The sequence below is a fragment of the Vitis riparia genome, chromosome 7 (assembly GCF_004353265.1).
Source record: "Vitis riparia cultivar Riparia Gloire de Montpellier isolate 1030 chromosome 7, EGFV_Vit.rip_1.0, whole genome shotgun sequence".
NCBI lineage: Eukaryota > Viridiplantae > Streptophyta > Magnoliopsida > Vitales > Vitaceae > Vitis > Vitis riparia.
Window position 1 is genome coordinate 19,242,231 of NC_048437.1, and position 23,566 is coordinate 19,265,796.

Consider the following 23,566-nt stretch of genomic DNA (forward strand, 5'->3'; position numbering starts at 1 on the left):
TCAGGATCGTAGGTTATTTAAAAGTAGAAATTATGAAAATTGATTTATAAAAATTGGAAATCTTAGAAATCATTCGAAGGCGGAGTTTATAAAAAATAATGAATAAAATGATAGTGATAATGATAATAATAAGTAGTGGGATAAATATGGGAATTGGAGCATGGGAAACTGAGAATTGAGTTCGGAGATAGGACAATTGGAATTTCAGGTAGCTAGATTTAGAAATCGGAACCTTGAAGAATTAGACTTTAATGATTGAAAATTTTAAGAGAAATAAATGGGGAAGTATGGAATAATGTTACTAATTAATCGTAACGATGTTCGGACGGATGAATAGTGAATAGTGGGATTTTTGAAAATTAGGTTTGAAAGTCGGATCTTTGAATAATTGGACTCTATTTATTGGAATTTTCAGAGGAAGAAAATAAGTAAACTTGGAATTTATAACAGTGATGACAAAGATGATATTTGGGTGAATAAGAATGAATGGTGGAATTTTTGAGTCTAAAGATTAAACTTGGAAATCCGGTTTTGAAGAATTGAATTTTAATGATTGAGATAAGTAAATAAATAAACATGGAATAATGATACTAAAAATGTTTAGACGAATAAAAAAAGAGAATAGTGGAATTTTTCTAATTGAGAATTTGAATTAGGGCGTTGGATTTTTAAAAGGATATGACTTCGAGTAAATAGATAGGTATGGGATTATAATACTAATTAACGAGAATAATATTTAGGCGAATAACGATGGATAGTAGAATTTTTGGGATTGACGTTTTAATTCAGAAATTAGATTTTTGAAGAATTGGACCTTATATAAATAAATAGATATGGAGCAAGAATCCTAATTAACCAAAATAACATTTTAGGCAAATAATGGGATTTCTGGGATTGAAAATTGAATTAAGACGTGGGGTTTTCAGAAGATTGGACTTTTAAATAGATGTGGAATAATGATTCTAATTGATGAAGATAAAATATAGACGAATTGTAGAATTTTTTTAGGATTAAAGAAAAAATTGAATTAAGACAAGAGATTTTTGCAGAACTAGGTTTTAAATTAATAGACGAATACGAGGTGATAATCCTAATTGATGAAAATAAAATTTAAATGAATTACTGAGAAACTAAATTAAGACAGGGGATTTTTGAAGGATTAGATTTTAAATAACTAAATAAACATGGGATAACAACTCAATTTATGAGAATAAGATATAAACAAGTACTTGAAGAATTAAATTAAAGCATGAGATTTTTTAGAGGATTGGTATAGATAAATAAATAAATGAAAATAGGATGCTAATCCTAATTAAAGAAAATAACATTAGACAAATAGTGGGATTTTAGGATCGAGAATTAAATTATGACATTGGATCTTTTTAAAGGGCCGGGTTTTGGATAAATAAACTAATACAGGATGATAATACTAATTAACGAAAATAATCGTTTAAACCGAATAAAAGGAATTTAGAATTTTTAGGGGGTTTGAGAATTAAATCAGGGCATTAGGTTTTTGAAAAGTTGGACCTTAAATGAATAATAAATAAAAAAAAACACAGGGGATAAGAGTTCTAGTTAACGAAAATAACATTTAGGCGATTAATAGAGTTTCCAAGGTTGAAAGTTGAATTGAGGCTTTTGGAATACCGGACTTTAAATAAATATGGGATGGTGGTTCTAATCGATAAGAAGGGAATTTAAACAAATTGTGGAACTCTTAGGGTTGGAAAATTAAATTAATATATTGAAATGTTCGAAGAATTAGACTTTAAATAACTAAATAAATACAGGATTGTAACTCTAAGTAATGAAAACAAGATTTGTGGGGTACTAACTCTAGTGGATGATAATGGGATTTGAACTAATTGTAGAAGAATTAAATTAAGACACATGATTTCTTTGAAAGCTTTAGACTTTAAGTAGCTAGATAAGTATATAATAATAGTCTTTATTGATGAAAATGAGATTTAAACTAATTATTGAAAAATCAAATTAAGGCATGGGATTTTCTTGAGGGATTAGACTTTGAATAACTAATAATTAAGTTAGGGAGTTGGATTTTCAAGGGATTAGACTTTAAATAAGTAAATTAATATAATATACTAAATCTAATTAAAGAAAATAACATTTAGACTAATAGTAGAATTTTAGGATTGAAAATTAAATTATGACATATGGAATGTTTGAAGGATTAGGCTATAAATAATTAAATAAATACGGGATTGTAACTCTAAGTGATAAAAATAAGATTGAGTTGAATCGTAGAGTTTTTAGGATTTGAAATATTAAATTAAAACATGGGATTTTTGGAGGATTAATCTTTAAATAACTAAATAAATATATGATAATAATTTTGAAAAGACTTCCAATAACTATACATGCATGAGAAAATGATTCTATTTAATGAAAACAAGATTCAAGCACACTATTGAAAAATTAAATTGAGGCATGGGACTTTTGAGGGATTTAAACCTAAAATGACTAGGCAAGTATGGGATCATAATGATTCTATTTATAAAAAATAATATTTAAGCAAATATTTGAAGAAGCAAATTAAAACAAGGGATTTGTGAAGGATTGGCATAGGGGCTTTTATCCACACGAACTGGGCCTGGTCTGCAACTCAAATCCAAGCCCAAAGTCTTCATGAGCAAACCCAAGGCAAACATCCATCACAAACTTGGGCCTAGTGCCCCCAATTCAAGCCCAAGTCCAAAGGTATCAAGGGGCAAGCCCAAGACACCCAATGCCTTCACAAACTTGGGCCTTTCATCTAAGTCCAAGCTACCTAAAGCCCAAATCAAACTCTCATCTCTCCTTGGACCAATCAATCACACGTTCCCTTCCACTTCAGGCGACGACGACGGAGGAACTGGAGATGAGAGGCTTCGCCGAGGGCCCTCGAAGCTGGTCCAAACTGCTGGAGCTCCGCGTCGCGCCGCCTTGCCGTGTTGCTCCCTCCGCCGTCGAACACGTCCAGCTGCAGCGGCCTGGTGTCGGTGTGGAGCCTGCTGCTGCAGCCTCTACAGGCGCGCGAGGGGCTTCCTCTTTCAGCTGATGTCGACGGCGACATTCGAGAGAGAGGTCGAGGATTTGAAAGTCTTGGGCGGGCCAGGTTGAAGTGAGGACGAGGAGAGTTGCATCAGCCGCCATTGTAGCTGGGAAGATCGTAGCCCGACGGGGAGAAGTTGATGGCAGTGACGAAGATGGAGGGGGCTGCCGGAGTGGCACCATTGGCGCGAACGCCGAAGATTCAAGCAAGAACCAAGGTGAGAAAAGAGAAGAGTGAAGCAAAGGAAAGAAGAATGAGAAGAACCATTGAGAGAGAGAGTATAAGGTGGTGAAAATGCAGTCCTTAGTGTAGGTAAAACGTGGCCATGCATGGCCACGCATGGTGCCGGATATTGGTCGGAGGGGGGTATGTGCATGAAAAGAGGGCAAATAATCTAAGACAAAGCAATGTTGAGCTTGAAAACTAAATTGTGGCATCAAAATAGATCCAAAAACAACACTGGTAAATGCAAAACTTCCAACGAAAATCCCACATCCAAACCAAAGAAACGATAACTAGGAGAAGTAAAAATAAACTGAAGAATAAAAATGAGTCCATGAAGTCATACCTGAGAGCCTCTCCTTAGCCTCCTAAGTTAAATGAGATCCCTTCTCTCGCCGGTACCACGCCCACTCCTCCCTTTTTTCCTCTTCTGTGGGTGTCTTCTTCAGCAAGCCCCAACCCTCCATTTCCTGTTTCCCTCGTCAGCAAGGATGGGGTCTCTAACCATCAGCATGGCTGCTCCTGTCTCCGCAGCTGATTTCCCGGGTATAGGGAAAAGGGGGCCCTCCACTTATCTCAAGTGCTGCCCGCTGCTGGTGATGAGGAAATAGCATTCCTCCCATGCTATAAAAATCCTAAAAAAACTAATAGTTTTCTGGTTTTCTAAGAGGGGGTCTACAGTTAGATTCACAATTTAGGGATTATTTCATCCTTTTTAACCAAATATTTTGATTAAGAAGCAAAATTTTAGGAAGTTCTTTTATGGGTTGCATAGAAAGTTGTTTCAAATTTAATGACAAAAATAATATCGTCTCTTGAAATAATGACTTGATTTTCGGTTTAATCAGGTTTTATTCGCATGCAACATTAAAAGATAATATTGGTATTATTTTTTTTTATTGAATATGATAGTTTAAGATCTTGTTACCAAATTACCTAAAAGAGGTGAATAGATAGTATTCTTTAATTTAGCCTAAAATTTATCGATTTTTATTTGTAATAAATTCTTTAATTAGATTGAGATTTATTAATCAAGACAAAGTGTAGATAGACCCTCATTTTTGGTCTAAGTTTTTTTATTATTTTTGGAGCATTGTTTACCACCTTTGAGGAGGTTTTTTGGCAGCAGGCTATGAGAGAGTGGGTTGGAGCAATTACCTTTTCTGTGGGGAACCAGCAACTGACACGTGGCATGAGGATTCTGTAGGCCGTTACAGGGGGAGCGTGGTTGATAGCTTGTGAGGCAAGAAAAGACTGAGAGGAAGATAGTTGGAGGAGGGAAGAAAAATTGTGGGGGGGAGACATTTTTGGGGTGAATAGGAGATTGAGAGTAAGCTAAGAGAGTCATTCGAGGAGGAGAGCCAGTAGAAAATGGGGAGATCTTGTTGATTCGTGGGAGGAGAGTAGAGTTTGAAGCCAAGCAACTCTCTACTTGCGAGGCGCTTTCCAACTATGACTACTATGAGCTTTTTATCCCTTATTTCCACATTGATTTTCTCTCATTTTCAGTTGCTTTTTCTGGGTATTGATTTGTTGATTGGTGAGGCTCTTTATCATGTTCACTATAGGGCATCTAGAGATATGGACTGCATTTTTGCTTTGAATTGGTTTGTGTTTTTTCCACCAATATGAGCCCATTGAACGATCATGAAATGTGGCTTTCACTGGTTTATTTTTGTTTCTTTTCCCTATACTCTGTTTTCTTGGCTGTCTTCCTCTGTTTTTTGTGGGTATTTTGGGTGCATGGCATTATGTGTACCATCAGTAGATGATGGAAGAGATTTTTGGGGCATTATGTTACAAGCAAAGACTTCAGCATGGCAATAAGAAGAACCAGAGAGATTGATTCGTTCCCAATTGGTGTCTCAGCTGATTCATGTCCAGTTGGTGTTCTTTGATTGAGGAAGTGATCAACAAAATTTATAACCTATATCACCATGCATTAGGATAGCTTAGCTAATATAGCATAGTGGCTCTAGGATCGTTCACTGGGAAGGGTTTTCAACTCACAACTGATACCAATTCAAAGTAAATTGGTGCTTTTTCATTTCAAGGTTAGCTTAAGAAATAAAACACAAACTTTGTTTAAATGAGGTTTTGTTTAAAGCTAACTAAAAAGAAAGTAATGGAAATTACTTATGAAGAAAAACATTTCTTGGAGGTTTAGGTTCACAGGGGAGGTTCCTTATGCAAAAACAGAGCTCCGGTCATTTGGTTCGTTTCTTCGCATTAGAGAATTAACATATAGTCGATTCTCTAACCGGTGTTGTACAGATGTATCCTTTAAATGGATTTCAACTCTAATTCTCTCTCACTGATGCAACTTGCAATGGCTCGTGCCTTTCACCTAGCATTTACCATTCAAGGTGATCTTTAACCTTGGATCACCCGTCAAAAGCTCGCAAGAGATAACTAATGGATGTCTCCTTGGAGTCCAAAAGCTTACCAAGTGTTGGCAATTCTAGAAAATCCTACCTTCAAGTCACTTCCCAAAAGCTCACAAGAGGAAAACTAGTGCATCTCCATGGACGAAGATCACTTGCTTTACCAAGTGTTGGCTCAAGTGAATTGAAGGTGTTTTAAGTTAACTAAAAACATAGAAATCATTAAAGGATCACACTTTCTCTTCATTAATGGCTGAAACCACAAAGCTACTAATTCTTGCACTTGGAACCTTTCCCGGCAACCTTAACTCCAAGGAACTAAAAGTCTAGCCACTCATTCTCTGAGGAAACTTCCTCAGAGCTTGTTTGGCTAGAAAGAAAACTAACGAGAAAACAAATATATGAAGGAAAAAACAGAGCAAGTGCTCTGTGAAATATATTTCTTTCTTCCACCGATTACATAATAGATTTTTTTTTGTAAAGAAAATTACAAAATATATATGAGGTTATTCACCCCTTTGTTCTTACTTAAAGACTAAGGAATCCTATGATAGGTGGATTACAAGGAGAGTTTGGGGATTTAGACAACAAATATCTAAAGCAAAATATCTCAAGATGTCGATCGGAAATATCAGGAAGCTTCAGGAGAACACCGTGGCACTGAATACTGAGAGAAAAACTCTCCTGGTAAGCGCTATCAGAGGATCCGGATAAGTTGAAACGTCCTCCTCTCCCATCCGACTGTGAAATATCTGGATGTAAAATGTTGGCGCACGGAATTTCGGATATGAAATGTCGGCGCACGGAATTCCGGATATGAAATATCCGGAGAAGGTGGAAAGTCGGCCGGATAGAATTCTTCCCCGAGTGGAATGAGCTATGTTGTGCAAGGGGGACCGTCTACGTGTGCAAGGTGTAGGGACCCCTCTCCCGGATGACACGGAGTGCGTAAGGCTATTTGGATCAACTCCATCCGGATTCCCCAAGAGGACATGTGCGCTCCCCCTATCCGGACTTCCTCCGCCATCCGATGGTGTGTCCGGACGCCCTGTCCGGACATCTTTGCCATGGATTCCAAAGAACTCTCCTCAATCTCGGATTGCTTTGGTGATCAAAAAGCTATCAAAACACCAAAACTTAACACAATTTGATTAGAATTGATTGCAAGGGTCCTTAATATGATAATTGGGTTAAAAAGTGATAACTACTACTCAAAAGTGTTTAAAAGAGTTAATTACAAGCTATGAAATAGCACTTTTTGAGTAGTAATCAGAGATTCAGCAGGTTGATAATACTGAAGAAAATAAGCATGCAGTAACAGTACAACAACAACAAACACCTCCCGATGGGGCCAGAGCTCCCAAAACCAAAAACTCCGCTACAATGGTTGAGAGAATACGAGACAATTTTGATTGTGATGGGTTATAGTCTTTGCATCTAACATCTTGATTTGTGCTATCATGTGTGCTAAATTTATGTGCCCTTGTAGTGAAGATGAGGCTACCATTTTTTTTAAGTCGATCTGAGTTTGTTGGTTTGCTTGAGAAGACAGCTGTAATTTGAGATTGGGTTTAGTGGAAATATATTCTGAGTCACCGCTACTGAGTGTAGGACCTAAGTTGGGCAATGATCACATGGGTGTCGTTGCTGCATTTTCATGTGAGTGATTGGTTGATTCTCAAGGTCCTTATATTAGCTATCTTCCAGAATTTCTCAACTTCGGATGCTCAAGCCTGATGAGTCCGCAATCAGATGCCAATCTTCACACAACCATCTTGACACTCAAAGTGGGATTGAAGGGCGCCACCTTAGCAACACTTTGAAGTTGTGATTTATAAGCCACTATACAAAGTCTATATTTGGGCAACAACAATAACAGAACTTTCAATCAAAGCGATTGACATAGAGTTGACTCTCTTTACCCGGCCTACTGATTCCAATATGCCAAGCTTGTAACTTGGTTGCAAGGGAGAGTTATTGATGCTAGTTCGAAAAGGAGGCACGCGTAAACATCACAGAAATGCATTTTTTGCCTTTCAATCCCGTTGATAAGTGTATTGCAATTACTTACATTGATTCTCATACGAGTTGATTCGAGCCAGCGAAGGAATTCCTGAACAAATTCTAAATCTCTGCTAAGAGAAAGAAGAAATTGCTGGAGAAGTCCATGCCATAATTGACAAGTTCGTTGAAAGGGGTTTACGATCTCTTGGGGTTGCATATCAGGAGGTTCCAGAACAAACTAAAGAAAGTCCTGGAGGTCCTTAGGTATTTTGTGTGTTGTTGCCCTTGTTTGATCCCCCAAGATATGACAGTGCAGAGACCAGCCGCAGGGCGCTTAACCTTGGGGTTTGTGCTAAGATGATTATAAGTGATCAATTGGCAACCATAAAGGAGACAGGTCATTCCACTAATCAACCTTCCACCCATCCACTGAACCTGTCATCACACTCCCACCTCCAACTTCATTCACACATGCCCAACCTACTACCTAGCTATTCGTTTCCTACCCACATGCATGGGAATCATGCATACATGGCCATCCTTCATACCCCCATATATATCGCCATTTTTTTTAAGTACCCACTTCTCTCGCCACCTTTCTCATCTTCCCAAACCCACTAAGCCCACTTATTTCATTACCCTTACTCATTCGTTTCATCAATAACAACCCAAAACCTTTGTAAACTTTCCACCGAAACCCCATTCCATCAAACCAAAATCTCAAGCCAGACCACTCCCATCTAAAACATCATGACCAACTCACCATCCACTAGACATTCATACCCACTGAAGAGAAGATTTATGCAATGCTCAAGGATTGTGTCATGGATCCCAATGAAACCGTTCAGAAGCTTCTCATATAGGATCCCTTCCATGAGATTAGAAGGAAACATGACAAGATAAAAGTGACTTTAAGCAATAGAGATTCTGTTGAACCATTGTGGAGACCTGGCATGCAGAGGTGATACAATGCTTTGCTGGCCATTTTCTTATATGGTTGTCCATCACTGGAGTCATTCATCGGCGGGCAGTGCCACTAATGCGTTTGTTCATGTTCATCGCCGCTCACGCTCAGACCTTCTTCAACACTGCTAATGTCATCATCGCCGTTCAGAACTTCTGGATTATAGTGGTACCATCGTTGGTATCATGAAGGGCTTTCTTGGTCTGAGTGGGGTCGTGTTAATCCAAGTGTATGATGCATTATTCGAAGGCCATCTGAGAATTTTCATTCTGATGCTTGCGTTGCTGCCCACTTTCATCTCCTTTTTGCTGATGTGTTTGGTTAGAGTCGATGAAAGAGACACACAAGGCAACAAGAAGCAGTTGAATCGTTTCTCCACTATTGCTCTCCTTGTTGCTGCTTATCTTATGATTGTGATAATCTTGGAGGAACATCTAGGTATAGAATTTCAGGCATTCACTACAAGCGGAACATAACGATTGGCCTTGGTGAATTTGATTAGCTTAATTTAATGGGAACTGAATCAGTGATTCATCGAGGATCATGCACACATCTCCCCACTGCACCACCACTTAGATCTTCTCTTGTTTGTTGAAAGCATGAACTAGCCAATGAGATCAATGAATTTATGGTAACTGCATTACTAAATGCTTTGGCTTCATGCATGCAATTCCCTACTGCTGCATCTCTTAAATGGCGCAAACGAATTTGCGACTTTGAGTTTCACGAGGCTAGATACCTATAGGTGCAAGCATTAAGATTAGTTTCAACAATTCAACGGTTGATTGGATTAAGTGTTGAGTATGTTGTACTGGGGTCTACTTTTACTCCCCTCAAACCATTATTTCTACTTGGCTACCCTCTAGTACACCACTCCAAAGGTTGCGTACCTCCCTTTCTTAATTCTTTATTCTTGCCTCTTGATTTTTGAAAATCCAGTTTCCAAATAATTCAACTATTTAATTTTTCATCCGTAGAATTTTTAGGTCTTGAAAATCCCATTTTTCAATAAAATTTTTTATCATTTTCTTTTCGGCAAGCATTTTTCCCGTTTTACTTGATTTTTAAAATGTTTTAAAATAAGCATGAATTTAATTCTATAATTCCAAATGATGGAATTTATAGAATTGATTCATGCAAAATAAATTGGGTTTTTGGTGGGGGCCTAACATGCGTGATTTTCTCATTGATTGATTGATTGATTGATTTAATTCTAAAGATTTTTGCACACATGTGCTTCCACTTGATGGCGAACTCGCTTTTTATTTAAAAAGGATTTATTTTTTAGAAAATGACTTGGAGTCGCCATTTATTTTTGTTTTATTTTTAAAGGGAAAAATAAAATAAGAAAGAAAAATTTTAAATGTGACTCGTAAAGGAAAAAACGGGTCTATGAAAAACCAAGTCTAGGTCCGGGGGTCGAGTTACCCGTTGGGAAGGTACGATGATAGACCGTAACACTCCTCTAAACCCTAAGAATTAGGTCTTTACTAATTAAGTTAAAGACAAGTGTGACAATTGTTGATTAATTGTGGATACTGAATAGTGATCAAGGGTGTGAAGGCAAGACATGCATAATAACAAATAAATAGATAAATACAATCGAGTACGAGGCGTACCTTAGTTGCAAGCTGAGTGCTATCATAAGAGATAAGGTTAGTGCACAAATACAGAATAACTGCATGCATGTCATAGAGTGGGGTAAGTCAATCAAGCATGACAATCAATCAATCAATGAGAAAACCCCTTATGTTGGGCCCCACCAAAACCCGATTTATATTTGCATGAATTAATTCCAAAAATTCCATTATTTGAAATTATGGAATTATTCATGCTTATTTTTAAATATTTAAAGATCAAGGAAAATGTGAAAAACGTTTGCCGAAGAGAAAATGGCAACAAATTTTTTATTGAAAAGGGGATTTTTGGAACCTAAAAAAAAAAATCTAAGGATGAAAATTTGAAAAGTTAAAATTATTTGAAAAACTAGAATTTGGAAAATTATTTGCAAGCTGGGGTTTGGAAAATTATTTTCAAAATCAAAGATGAAAAAATGGGAGATGACAAGTGGCCCAAAAGTGGCCATGCAAAAATGGGGTCATGCATGCGAGCCCGGGATGTAACTGATACTGCATCGTGAAGTTAGTGATTGCAAGCGGATATGATGAGGGACTTAGGAAAGAATCGCTCCCAATAAGTATGTAAGATGAAAATTTGAAGGGGGTGGGTGAGCATGGTGATGTTTCTTGGAATTAAAACAGTCATGACCCTTCTAGCTATTTCTAATCCAAGAGAGAGAGGAGTGATATCCAACTGCAGCAAGTCTCGAACCTTCTCATTGCCCTCACTACTCAAAATGGCAGCTTGTACAACAGCACCATAAGCATAAGCAACAACATCATCAGGGTTAATACTCTTGCAAAGTTCCTTTCCATTGAAGAAATCTTGCATTAGTTGTTGTACCTTGGGAATTCTAGTGGATCTGCCAATGAGAACAATAATCATGAACAGTGCTCTTGTCCATTTTAGCATTCCTCAATCCTTTCTCCACAGGCTCCATACACTTTCTAAAGAAGTCCATGTTGAGTACTTTAAATTTGGCACGGGTTATAATTTGTAGCAGCTTTACTCCAAACATGTAAATATCTCTCTCTGAGGGAGACTCTGAAGAAAAAGCTGGCTCCTCCTAAAGTAAGCTTTGACGTCCAAAATCCGTCAACTTAGGGACTAACTTCTCATCAAGCAATCATTCTCGTATTCATCTTACAGTTTCCCAAATCTACCATTTTCTTGCGCCCAAAATAGCTTAAATCCATCCCATGAGAGTTAGTTCCCTAATTTAAAGAAGCTCATACAGACAACCACAAACAGGTCTAGTAGAGTTGTACCCACATAAGCTTTACAAACCATAAGAACCAAACACACTGCTCTGGTTCTCAACTGCCTGCCACCCTACTCACAAGGCTTGTATCATCCCATGAGAAAATTCTCAAGTTCCCATCAGAATAAATCCTAAGATGCCTCCAAACTAGGAAAGGGTCTTCAAAATCCTTAAGTGATTGTCACAAGGATTTAAAGAGCATAGTTTTTCTTCTTTACTTCTCCTTCCTTTCATGCTCTTTAATGTACTCGACCATTTCAGAAATGATCTTCACCCTTATAGCCTTAGGGAAGAAAGTGGGAACCATGGTTTGGAGAAGTGCATACATGTCGCTCCTCTTCTCTCCCTTCTCTCTCTCTGTTTCCTAGCCAACTTTAGTTCTGGTTCATTTTCTGGAGGTAGAGGTAAGAAGTGTTGTTGAACGAGGTGATATTTCGAGTGCAGTTGTTGTCCTTGAGAGTTGTCGAAGGGCATTGTTAGAAACTATTTCTTTAAGAGCTGGTGACGGGCTATGTGTTGCACTAGGTGCTGAGTTAAAGGAGATGTAAGAAAGGATGGCAAACAGGCGCATCTATGAGGCCTCTAGAAGGGCATACATGCTATCGGGGTTGAGTTCACACTCATGGCAAAGATCAATCGCAATCAAACCAATGAACTATAGGTAGGAGGTATTTTGGACCACGCTTTTACCATTTTTAGGAAGTTTTGACAGCACATGCATGAGGGAGTGGGTTGGCAGTGACGTTTTCTTGAAGCAACCAGAGAGTGACATGTTGATGAGGAATATTCTACAGACCGTTATGGGCAGAGGGGTGTGGTTGTTGCTTGAGGGGAAGATTGCTTAAGGGGCAGGACAGCAGTAGGAGGGAAGATAGCTTGGGGAAAAGAGAGCTCGAGGAAGAAAACCAGTGATGAGCCTAGGAAGAACGAGAGAGAATAGGAGGTTTAGAGGGAGCTTTTCAGAGAGTGATAGAGAGGTTAGGAGGAGAAGGAAAGTTTTCTAGAGAGAGCTTGAAGAAAACGAAAACCAGTTGAAAGAAGAAAAAGAGCAGAGTAGAGATGGAGATGAACTCATGAGTTGTCTAACTTATTTTTGCTAAAGAAGAGCTCTCCCAGGTGCGAGCATTGTGGATTTTTTGTTCATATTTCTCATTACATTGTCCTTTATGCATTTTTCTTGTTGTTTTAGCTTTCATTCACTGCTTGGATGTGATTGCTCTGCTATTTTATTTTATTTTTATTTTGCTTGAGGTTATCATGTATATGGGTTAATCTAAATCATGTTAATGTTCTATGTTATTCCCCTGTTCATAGCCCATGGATTAAAACCTGAAATGAGGCTCGATATGTTTGCCATATGGTATTTCCTGTTTGTTTCTTTCTTGAGATTTCTTTTGTTTTTACCCCTGCTATTTCTTCTTCTCTACAGGTTATTTTAAACTCATGAGTCACTTGTTGAGTTGTGTGAGGTTGGAGGGGAAGGGGAAATCACTACACTGAAATCACGTTTTGAATTCATAAGTATTTCTTTGAGGGATTGCAATCAACTTCAAGGCACTTTGTTCAAGGAAGTCTGATTATTGAATCTGGATGGATTAGAGAGATGCCCGAGTATTCATTTCATGCAATAGAGCAAAATCTAAGGTATGACATAAACAGGCGAACATTGAGGTGAGCAATGATTCATGGAATTTGTTTTGTGGGAAGGTTCTCAACTGTCTTGATGTTGGGGTTGGGATTGGCTTTCATTATAATCCATCTTATGAGGTGAGTATTTGGATATAAACGATGAATTGAGAAGGCCAATTTCAAATTATACTGATGATCAGGCTTAGAAACTTGGCGCAATTTGTCATAGCTTGGGAGGAGAAAATGATTTCGAGGAGGGAGTTTCTTAAGTTGGGGAGTCTTCTACACATTAAGGTCTTGAAGTTTTGGTGAGTAATGAATCATGCTCATTGTCCATGAGATTTTCCATGGAAGACTTTGTAGTGATCAAACTTGTAGTGAGAAGCCAGTGAATTGTGAACGCAGAACTATCATTTGAAAGAAGTGCTTCCGCAAGTTGATGAAGACCTTCAGTCAATTAGAGATCATTATGAAGCAAAATTGCAAGATTTCTGCAGCTAATTGAATTTGAAGGCAAGTCAATTGGAATGACCTCTGTTGGAAACTGAGAATGAATCCTAGCAGCTTGAACACCAAGAAGAGTATGAGCAGGAATTTCATGCGGTTCTCTCATAGGAGTTCATTACACTCATAGCTAGGATAGAAAGGCTCCTAAAAGAGATGGATTTAGTTTCTAAACTGGTAGAACAAAATGAAAGTTTGAGAGCAGAGCTGAATTATTCGGTAATCTTTATGTTCTCACTACTAGTGTTGAATTATTTGATGATGTTTATGTCAGTGGGACATTAATTCATATAATCTTGAGAATTTGCTGGACCTAAGTCTGATGATTTGGCCACGCTTGAGATAACGTCTAGTGTTAGCAACATACATCAGACTGAACCATTCTCTCCATAGTTCATTGGTTTGGTTGTGGTTGATCTTTGCCATGAGTGTGAACTCAACCCCGATAGCACGTATGCCCTTCCAAAGGCCTTATAGATGCGCCTGTTTGCCATCCTTTCTTGCATCTCCTTTAACTTAGCACCTAGTGCAACACATAGCCCGTCACGAGCTCTTGCAGAAACAGTTTCTAACAATGCCCTTCGACAGCTCTCAAGGACAACAACTATACTTGAAAGGTCACCTTGTTCAGGAACAACTCTTACTTCCACCTCCAAAAAATGAACCAGAACTGAAGCTGGCCAGGAAATAGAGAGAGAGAGGGGAGAGAAGATGAGCGACATGTACGTGTTTCTCCAAACCATGGTTCCCACTTTCTAGAAAACCTTCATTCTCCTCCTAACCTCTTTATCACTCTCTGAAAAGCTCCCTCTAAACCTCCCCTTCTCTCTCGTTCTTCCCAGGCTCCTCATTGGTTTTCTTCCTCGAGCTCTCTTTTCCCCAAGCTGTCTTCCCTTCTCCCGCTATTCTGCCTCTCAAGCAACCTTCTCCTCAAGCAACAACCACGCCCATTTGCCTATAACGACCTGTAGAATATTCCTCATCAACGTGTCACTCTCTGGTTGCTTCAAGAAAACGTCACTACCAACCCACTCCCTTATGCACGTGCTGCTAAAACTTCCTAAAAGTGGTAAATGTGTGGTCCAAAATACCCCCAACCTATAGACCAAAAATGAAGGTCTACAAATATGCCTCTCTTCGGTAGAGATCACGATTGTAATGAATGGATCACGAATACGTGAGAGATGAATGAAATGAAGAATAAAAAAGATCTCAATTTTTGGTCTAAACACACAACACGATGAACTCAAAATCAAGGTCACATACTAGGGAGGTGAAACTCTAGACAAAGATATAACCAATGTGAGGGGTATATACGCAATGAATAGCATTGGACCGTGATACAATGAACAATACAAAGATGACCGAGACAAGGAATGATCGACACACGGAGAAAAAAAGACTTGAATGAAGGATGAGGTGCTGCTTAAGGCCAAACGACTCAACTAGGCAGGCACAGATCGAAGCCGAACAAGACTCAACTCAACTGATAAGACAATGATTGATCGATATAGGTGCAGTCCTGAAAAACTCAAACTCAAACTGGCAAGACAATGACCAATCGATATAGGTACGGTCCTGAAAAACTAAAACTAAAACTGATAAGATGACGATTGATCGATATAGGTGCGGTCCCAAAACTCAAACTGAAATTGACCAGACGATGACCGATCAATATAGGTGCGGTCCCAAAAACTCAAACTCAAACTGACCAAACGATGACCGATCGATATAAGTGAGCCTAGAAAACTCAAACTGAACTGACAAAATGATGACCAATCGATATAGGTGCGGTCCTAAAAACTCAAACTAAACACAAACTGATAGGAAGATCGCTGATTGATATAGGTATGACCTCAAAAACTCAAACTGACATAGACGATGACTGATCGATATAGGTGCAGTCCCGAAAACTCAAACTGAATTGATAAGATGAATGACCATTTGATATATGTGGAGTCTTAAAAACTCAAACTGACCTCAAACTGATAAGATGAATGACCAATCGATATAGGTGTGGTCCCAAAAACTCAAACTGAACACAAACTGATAGGAAGATGGCCGATCAATATAGGTGCGACCCTAAAAACTCAAACTCAAACTGACAAGACAAATGAATGACCGATCAATATAGGTGCGGTCCTAACTCGAATCGAACCGAAACTGACAAGACAAATGACCGATCGATATAGGTATGGTCTCAACTCGAAAACTCAAAATGAATTGACAAGATGAATGATTGATCGATATAGGTGTGGTCCCAACTTGAACTGAAACTGACAAGACGATGACCGATCGATATAGGTGCGGTCCTAACTCGAACTGAATTGATAGGAAGATGATTGATCGATATAGGTATGGTCCCAAAACTCTGACTGAACTGAGAAGATGATGGGCGATTGATATAGGTGCGACCCCAAGAACTAAAACTGACAAGGAACTGACATGAAGATGACCGATCGATATGGGTGTGGTCCCAAAACTCTAATTGAACTGAAACTGACAAGACAAATGATCAATCGATATAAGTGCGGTCCCAAAACTCTGACTGAACTGACAAGATGATGGTCGATCAATATAAGTGTAACCCCAAGAACTAAAACTGATAAGGAATTGACATGAAGATGATCGATCTATACAAGTGCGGTCCCAAAACTCTAACTGAAATGAAACTGACAAGATGAATGACTGATCGATATAATTGCGGTCCCAAAACTCTAACTGAACTAATAAGATGATGGTTGATCGATATAGGTGCGGCCCCAAGAACTGAAACTGACACGGAATTGACATGAAGATGACTGATCGATATATGTGCAATCCCAAAACTCTAATTGAACTGAAACTGATAAGATGAATGACCAATCGATATAGATGCGGTCCCAAAACTCTGACTGAACTAACAAGATGATGGCCAATCAATATAGGTGCGACCCCAAGAATTGAAACTAACACGGAACCGACATGAAGATGATCGATCAATATAGGTGAGGTCCCAAAACTTTGACTGAACTAACAAGATGATGGTCGATCGATATAGGTGCGGCCCCAAGAACTCAAACTCATACTGACAAGACGAATGAATGATCAAGTGTCTCAAAGTCAGAGGATAACTAAGATAATGATGCAAGAAAACTCGACAAGAGGGGATATGCCTCAGTATGACAACTCATAAGGATTCACAACTAGGTCAAAAGATAATGAAACCTGTGAAAGGTTCGATGATCCCAGTAAAGGAGGGTATGCCCCAATATGCAACTCACAGGGGTCAACAACTAAATCAAAAGGTGAATGAAAGTCTGCACGAAAGATTTGATGCTCTCGGAGAAGGGGGTATGCCCTAGTATGTGACGATGAACAAACTGAAATATGAAATGCCACAAAACTACTGTACTCTAAAATATGCTCATCCATCATGTAATGAAAATGTCCAACCTCAAATAGGTAATGCCAAACAGGACCATGTATCGTGATACCATGCTGACAAAACAAAAATAATTGATGAATAAAAACAATGATGACCCATGCTCAAAATGCAAAGAGCAAGCAAATCAACACTGAACATGCCAACTGTTAAAATGAAAGCATAATCACTATAAATCAACAATTTGTTAGGCCCTGCCATCATGGAAGATGTTGAACCTAAAGTCCACAAGATGTATGAAAGAAAAGCCAAGGAAATCGAGGATTGATCTACATCTTTTCCTAATTGAGAGAGAGAGGTGTAAGGTCATGTGTCATGGTGAGATGTGTGGGATAAAAGAAGGTAATGATCAAGCTCTGGTAAGATAGAAAGCATGAAAGTATTAAGGGTGAAATGTATGAGTACGAAATGAAAGGTAGGTAGGTATCCGAGATCATCCGAGTATGCCGAGAAGACTAAACCCAAGGTATCAATAGCTTTATAATCTATCGAAAGCAACAATTATAAACAAAAAGTCAAGTCTCAATGTCAAAACAGCTAACTAGGTGGCTATGCCCCAATATGCAATGGGGACAACTTGAAACAATCCAATGATCTATATATCACTCGTCAGATGCTCCAATGTAAAGAATCAATCTGATTTCTCTCCAAAAGATGGATATGCCATAGTATAAAGGATCCAATAGGGTGGCTATGCTCCAATGAAAAATACTCTCCATCTCGACTATGCCCCAGTGTAAAGTAGTGTATCATAGTAAAAAACTACTGAGGAAGATCATGCTTAGTATACATCAACAAATCAACTCCTGGTGCCAAAAATGGAAACATCTCAACATAATCCATATGAATCAGAATCCTCAAGCTCTATGAATGTAAATGAAGTGGCTATGCCCTAGTATAAACCATCTAAAGCGACTATGCTTTAAAATAAATTAAAGTCCATCACAAATGAGAGGGATACGTCTCAGTATGTGTCATCATAATAAGGTCAACCTCATCTCTCAATGTCAAAAATGAATATACCAATATAATCTCAACATATCCTAATCATCCCATGCTCTACAAAAAAAAGAATAGAGTGGCTGTGTTTACCATGCACAATCTTTGAAGCAATCGTGTCTCAAAATAAACCATCATCCCAAAAATCAACCATCAATGAGTGGAGTGTGTCCTAATGCAGAATATTGAGTAGAATGACTGTATCTCTAATAAAAGTGCTCTCTGAAATGGCTATGCCCCAGTGTAGGGTAAGCTCACAACTCCTAATCCATCATAACCCAAGTGAAAACTGACTATGCCCCAGTGCAAGGCATCATCCCAAAATAAACTGTCATCGATGAGCGGGGTATGCCCTAGTGTAGATCACATCATCTTCGAAAATCCATCACTGGTAAGAGGGGTATGCCCTAGTGTAAATCATATCATAACTCCTCATCTATCATGCTCCAAGAAATAATCTCTAACCAATCTCGAGTATTGCCCATGTGTGAGCTGTCATACACAATGTGTAAAGTCACGACCTCAGGGTGGTCTTAAGACACGGGACATAACGTAGGTTGAGGTGATAGGGTGAAAGAAACGAAAGAAAACTAGGCTAAAAAATCCTAATGATACAATCCCCATACCCTTCATGCATGAGATGCAATGCGTAGAAAATATCATGAGTTGCGGACCTAAGTATCCCCACACAAAAAGTGATGATAAAGGAATGGACATATCGAATAAGCAAGAATAAAGTGTGGATGTTGAACCTAAGTCGAACATCAAGCAGGATGAGAAAAAAAAGAAATCAGATGAGGTAGAGTGAAATGGAGTAATAGAATAAAGATAGAAGAAAATATGAAAGTGAGTGATGGTCAACTTGTATCAAAGCATGGAGATAAGTCACATAAAAATGGATACAATGACGAATAGGGCAAGGATCGAGAAATCCTGAAGAAAGGTGGCTCGCCTCTCTCACAAAAATCGAATGGGCGACTCATACTCTCACCCAAAATATATACCAAGATAGAATCTCAGAAAGAAGCTCTCGTACGAACTCTTTCTAACACATAAACTCAATGAAACAAACTAGCATGTCCATACATACGCCCAATGGAGAATGATACAATGAAGAATGCGCTATTCTATTATTTATTTATTTTTTATTTTTTATTTATTTATTTTTGTGCATACTCTGATCAATAATGAATGACCTCAAATGAAAACATATACCCAAATGAATAAACTCTCCCCATGTACTAATGTAACATGAATCCTCACTGACAAGACACCCCTCAAAACAAGATCTCTGAACCATTACCCATGAAATGAAATAGAGGGAAAATAGACGATTGCCCTACATGTAGCAATGTGTGGAAGACCATCACTCAAGGTGAAAGAAGGATAGTATCGTGTAAGCAATGATGAGGGAAAAGAAAGATGATGAATATAACAAGTGGTGATATGTGATGTCGGAGAAAGTGATGAGGATGATGTCAAAGTGGAAAATATCACAATGAAGAGTGATGGATGAGGCTTGAATATGTATGTCAGGTCTAGAACTCATGACGTATCTAGTCAAAGCATGCAAGCACTATAAGGTCCCCAACCCAGTGTAATAGGTAAATGAGGTGATGAAAGAAAATGCTATGGTGCTCGTGTGAGACTCAAAGGGCTAGTAGCGAGTAACTCTATATGTAAGGGTGATAGGGTAAATGGGCTCATGAAATGATGGCCACCCATTCTTTGACCACAACCTCAAACATCGTGCATTCAGGATCTCATATGGCCAATACTAAAGACTGGAATCCGTCCAACATAGTCATATCAACCTTTCTGAAATCGTGCGAAAGCTCTCACTGATGGTCTGTGATAATCATCAATGTCCTCTGACAATCACCTCACTCTATCATCACATGCACTTTGGTCCCATTACTATGCACTTTGGTTCCATTCTTTTGTATCTTGGTCCCATTGATATGTACCTAAGTCTCATTTCTTTATTCAATACTCTTTATATTGATCTCATTGCTTTGTATTAAGTTTCATTGTTTTATACATTAGTCTCATTGCTTTGTATATAGGTCTTATTGGTTTGTAATTTAATCTCATTTTTTTATATTTTGGTCTCATTGTTTTATACCTTAGTTTTATTTTTTTCTACCCTGATACTATTACTTTGTACTTTAGCCCCATTACTCTATATCTTGGTCTCATTGATCTATACATTGGTCACATTGTTTTGTACCTATGTTTTGTTAGGTTGTACCTTAGTCCCATTTAAGACAACATATTTTTTTTGGAGTTTCTGGAATATTCCATGTGCAGAAGCTAAGACTAGAAAAGTTTTCATTGAAAATTAATGGCTATGCGTGCTGCTGCAAGTGGAGAGCATTAGTGGATCATTAATCAATGGAAGCTTTGTCCGTGTGTTAGTGGAGAAATGAAGTTACAGCAGTTCGGTTCATAGTGGTTTAAAGTGGTTGCAATGGATGCTTCTTATAATTGTTTAAAGTGGATACTACTTGGGAAGTTTAATGGCTGAAAGTGGCAGCCATCTAATGGCTGAATTAATGAAGAAATCATGGCTGATTTCATAGTGGAATTCGGTGGAAAATCGTGAATAAAGTGCCCGAGCATATGGTTCTTAATTTTCACTGCTAAATTTACGGATGCGTACGTGGGAGTTAGTGGCTGCATATGTGAGAAATGAGGCTGCATTTTTATGGTGGAAATATGCGGGTTCGGTGGTTGCATATAGGGGATTTCAATGGCTAGAAATTCAATGGAAATGAAGAATTTGGTGGTTGCATAGTGGAGATGAGTTGATCCTATCTAGGTATGAATTTTGGACACCTTGAGATAATTTTCCTAATTTTGATTTGATTTTTCATATCTTCTTTATTTATTTCTTTTGATCTCATGATGATCCCATGTTAGATTTATCTAAGCATTTGATTGGGGCTCTTTTCAATTATTCCTAGAACAAAATGAATCCTCAAAGTCCATGTTTAAATTTATTCTAAATCAAGTAGGCAAAGAGAAGTCTATTTTCCAAAAGAAAATGCAACCTTATTCTATTCAGTATGCATACTTAAAAAAGGTTTTAAAATGAATATCCGACCTTGATGGACTTGGTTATGATCATTTGAGGTTCAGGAATTGCGGATGAATTCATGGAAACTAAAAAGGGATTTAATGAATCCCTACATACAAAGTTTTTCAAAAATTAGTTTTCAATTGCCACTGTTGAATGTCCACTGCACCTTTGAAATTATAAATTAGAATCCAATCACTTAGAGACCCCTAAAATTATTTCAATGCTTGGATATTTCTCTTGACTCTTTAAATGTATGAAATAAATTTTGTTTGAACCTAAAACACTTTTCCAAACAATAGATTTAATTTAGTCTTGGAGCAGGTATGGTTTAAGCACTATTCTGGAAACCCGAAATGTTTTTATAAAAATAAATTATTGGATGAATTTGAAAATTTGGTTTATATTTTTCCTTGATTTTAAAATTATTGAACTTTATTTTTGACACATAAAATATTAAAAAATGTTTTTCCAATTAAAAGACACGATTTTCCTTTGTTGCATCCACTACATTGTTCCAATTTTGAACCAAGGTGCCGTTTGGCTTTTTTTTTAAATTGATGTGTGGATAATGACCTAGCCATTATTTTTCTTGTAAATTAAACACTCTGAACTTATTTGATGATTTTTTGTATGATTTTATCACATTTGTAGATTGGCTAAAAAGTTTTATTTATGCATGCTATAGAATTCAGTCTTGTTATGAACCTTTTGGCATATTTTGATGAACTGAGATTAATTTGGGCTTTATTTAATTTTTTGGTCACTTGGGTGACAAACTAAATATGTGTGAGTTGTTCTTTGAAAATTTTTATAGTTAAATTCATATTTTAGATATTTTTTGAAGATTTGTCTTATGGACCTTCCTGTTCTGACTGCATGCTAAAATTCTTGTACATAGCTTGGGTTTTATTTAATTTGGCGTTGTTTAGCATATCTTTACTTGATCTTGACTTTTGTACTACAACATAGACATAATGAGGATGTTAGCCAAAAAATTTTCATGATGAAATATTGCTTCTAGTTATTTATTTATGATTTTCCTAAAGTAATTGACACTGCCACTTTGTTGCATATTTTGACTTAGTCACTAATTTTGGTATTTCCAAGCTCTCTTGTAAATTAATTTATCTTTGATAATAAGTTGTGCATATCCTATGTGATAGTTGATATTTTTTAGGTTCTTACCATTTCATTTAAGCCATACATATGCCATATAAATTAGGGTTTATTATCATAGTTATTTGTTGTCATGATTTATTCTAACCACTCTAACTATATGTAAGCGCATTGTAAGCTATGAATGCTATCAAGGTACATCCTTTGTTTCCTTTACTTCTTTAATTATGTAAATAGACATGTTTGTGAATAGCTTTGTGCTTGGTTATGGTTTCTTATGCTTTGATCATTACTTGGTCTCTTGCATGTTGCATTATTTGTTAAACTAACTTTAGTGTTTTCATGAAAGTGCTTTGGATTGCGGCTTAGGTATACTCCTATCCTTTTCTTTGTGTGATTGATTTATTTGGTGTGATTGCTTCAATATGAATAGCATCTTGTTAAGCTTTAGACATCATTTTTATTACCTTTGGTATCCATTGATTTATTTATTAGAAACCTGTTCTAGGGCTTAGAGGGGTGCTACCTTATGGTACCTTCCCAAAGAATAACTTGACCCTCGAACTTAGACTTGAGTTTTCAAAGGCATGCTTTTCCAAAATAAAGAATCATTTTTAGGGTTTTATTTCTTATTTTTGTTTTTCCTTAAAAAAATATCAAATAAGCGACGATCCCAATTTTTTTTTATAAAAATCGAGTCTCGCCATCGAGTAAAAAAACACGTGAAAAATGCAGGTCCATACTATAGCTTGTCTAATATATTTGTGTTTTGGTTTCATTCTTCGTACCATAGTCTTAGTCTATTATACCTTCGTCTCATTTCTTCAAAACTTAATACCATTAATTCTTCCCTTGTTATATCTAATCTTTAGAATACAAACTATTTGGAACTAATATTTCATTCTACCTTGGTTGTATTACTTTAAAACCTTGGTCTTATTTTTGTATAACTTGACCAAGTTTATTGAGAGTGGGCTTGTCTAATTTATTTGTTCCTTTTTCTTATGAATTCGTACTTGAGTTCCAATTGTTCATCTCTTTAATATATGCATAGAAGGTAGCCTAATTAAATCATCAAAACTGCTTCTAAGCTCATTATTCTACTCCAAAGAACAAAATGTATATGTATGGTATGAGTTCAACAAAATACCATTGTTAAGCTGAAAAGCTCCCTATTACAACATTCCATTATGAGGAGTTGCTCATAGAATATTGGTGCACTTTTTAGATAATTCTTAAGAAATTCTTTCAAATGAAATCGCTCTCATAATCCTTAAAAGGGCTCTTCAAAGTGGTTTACTA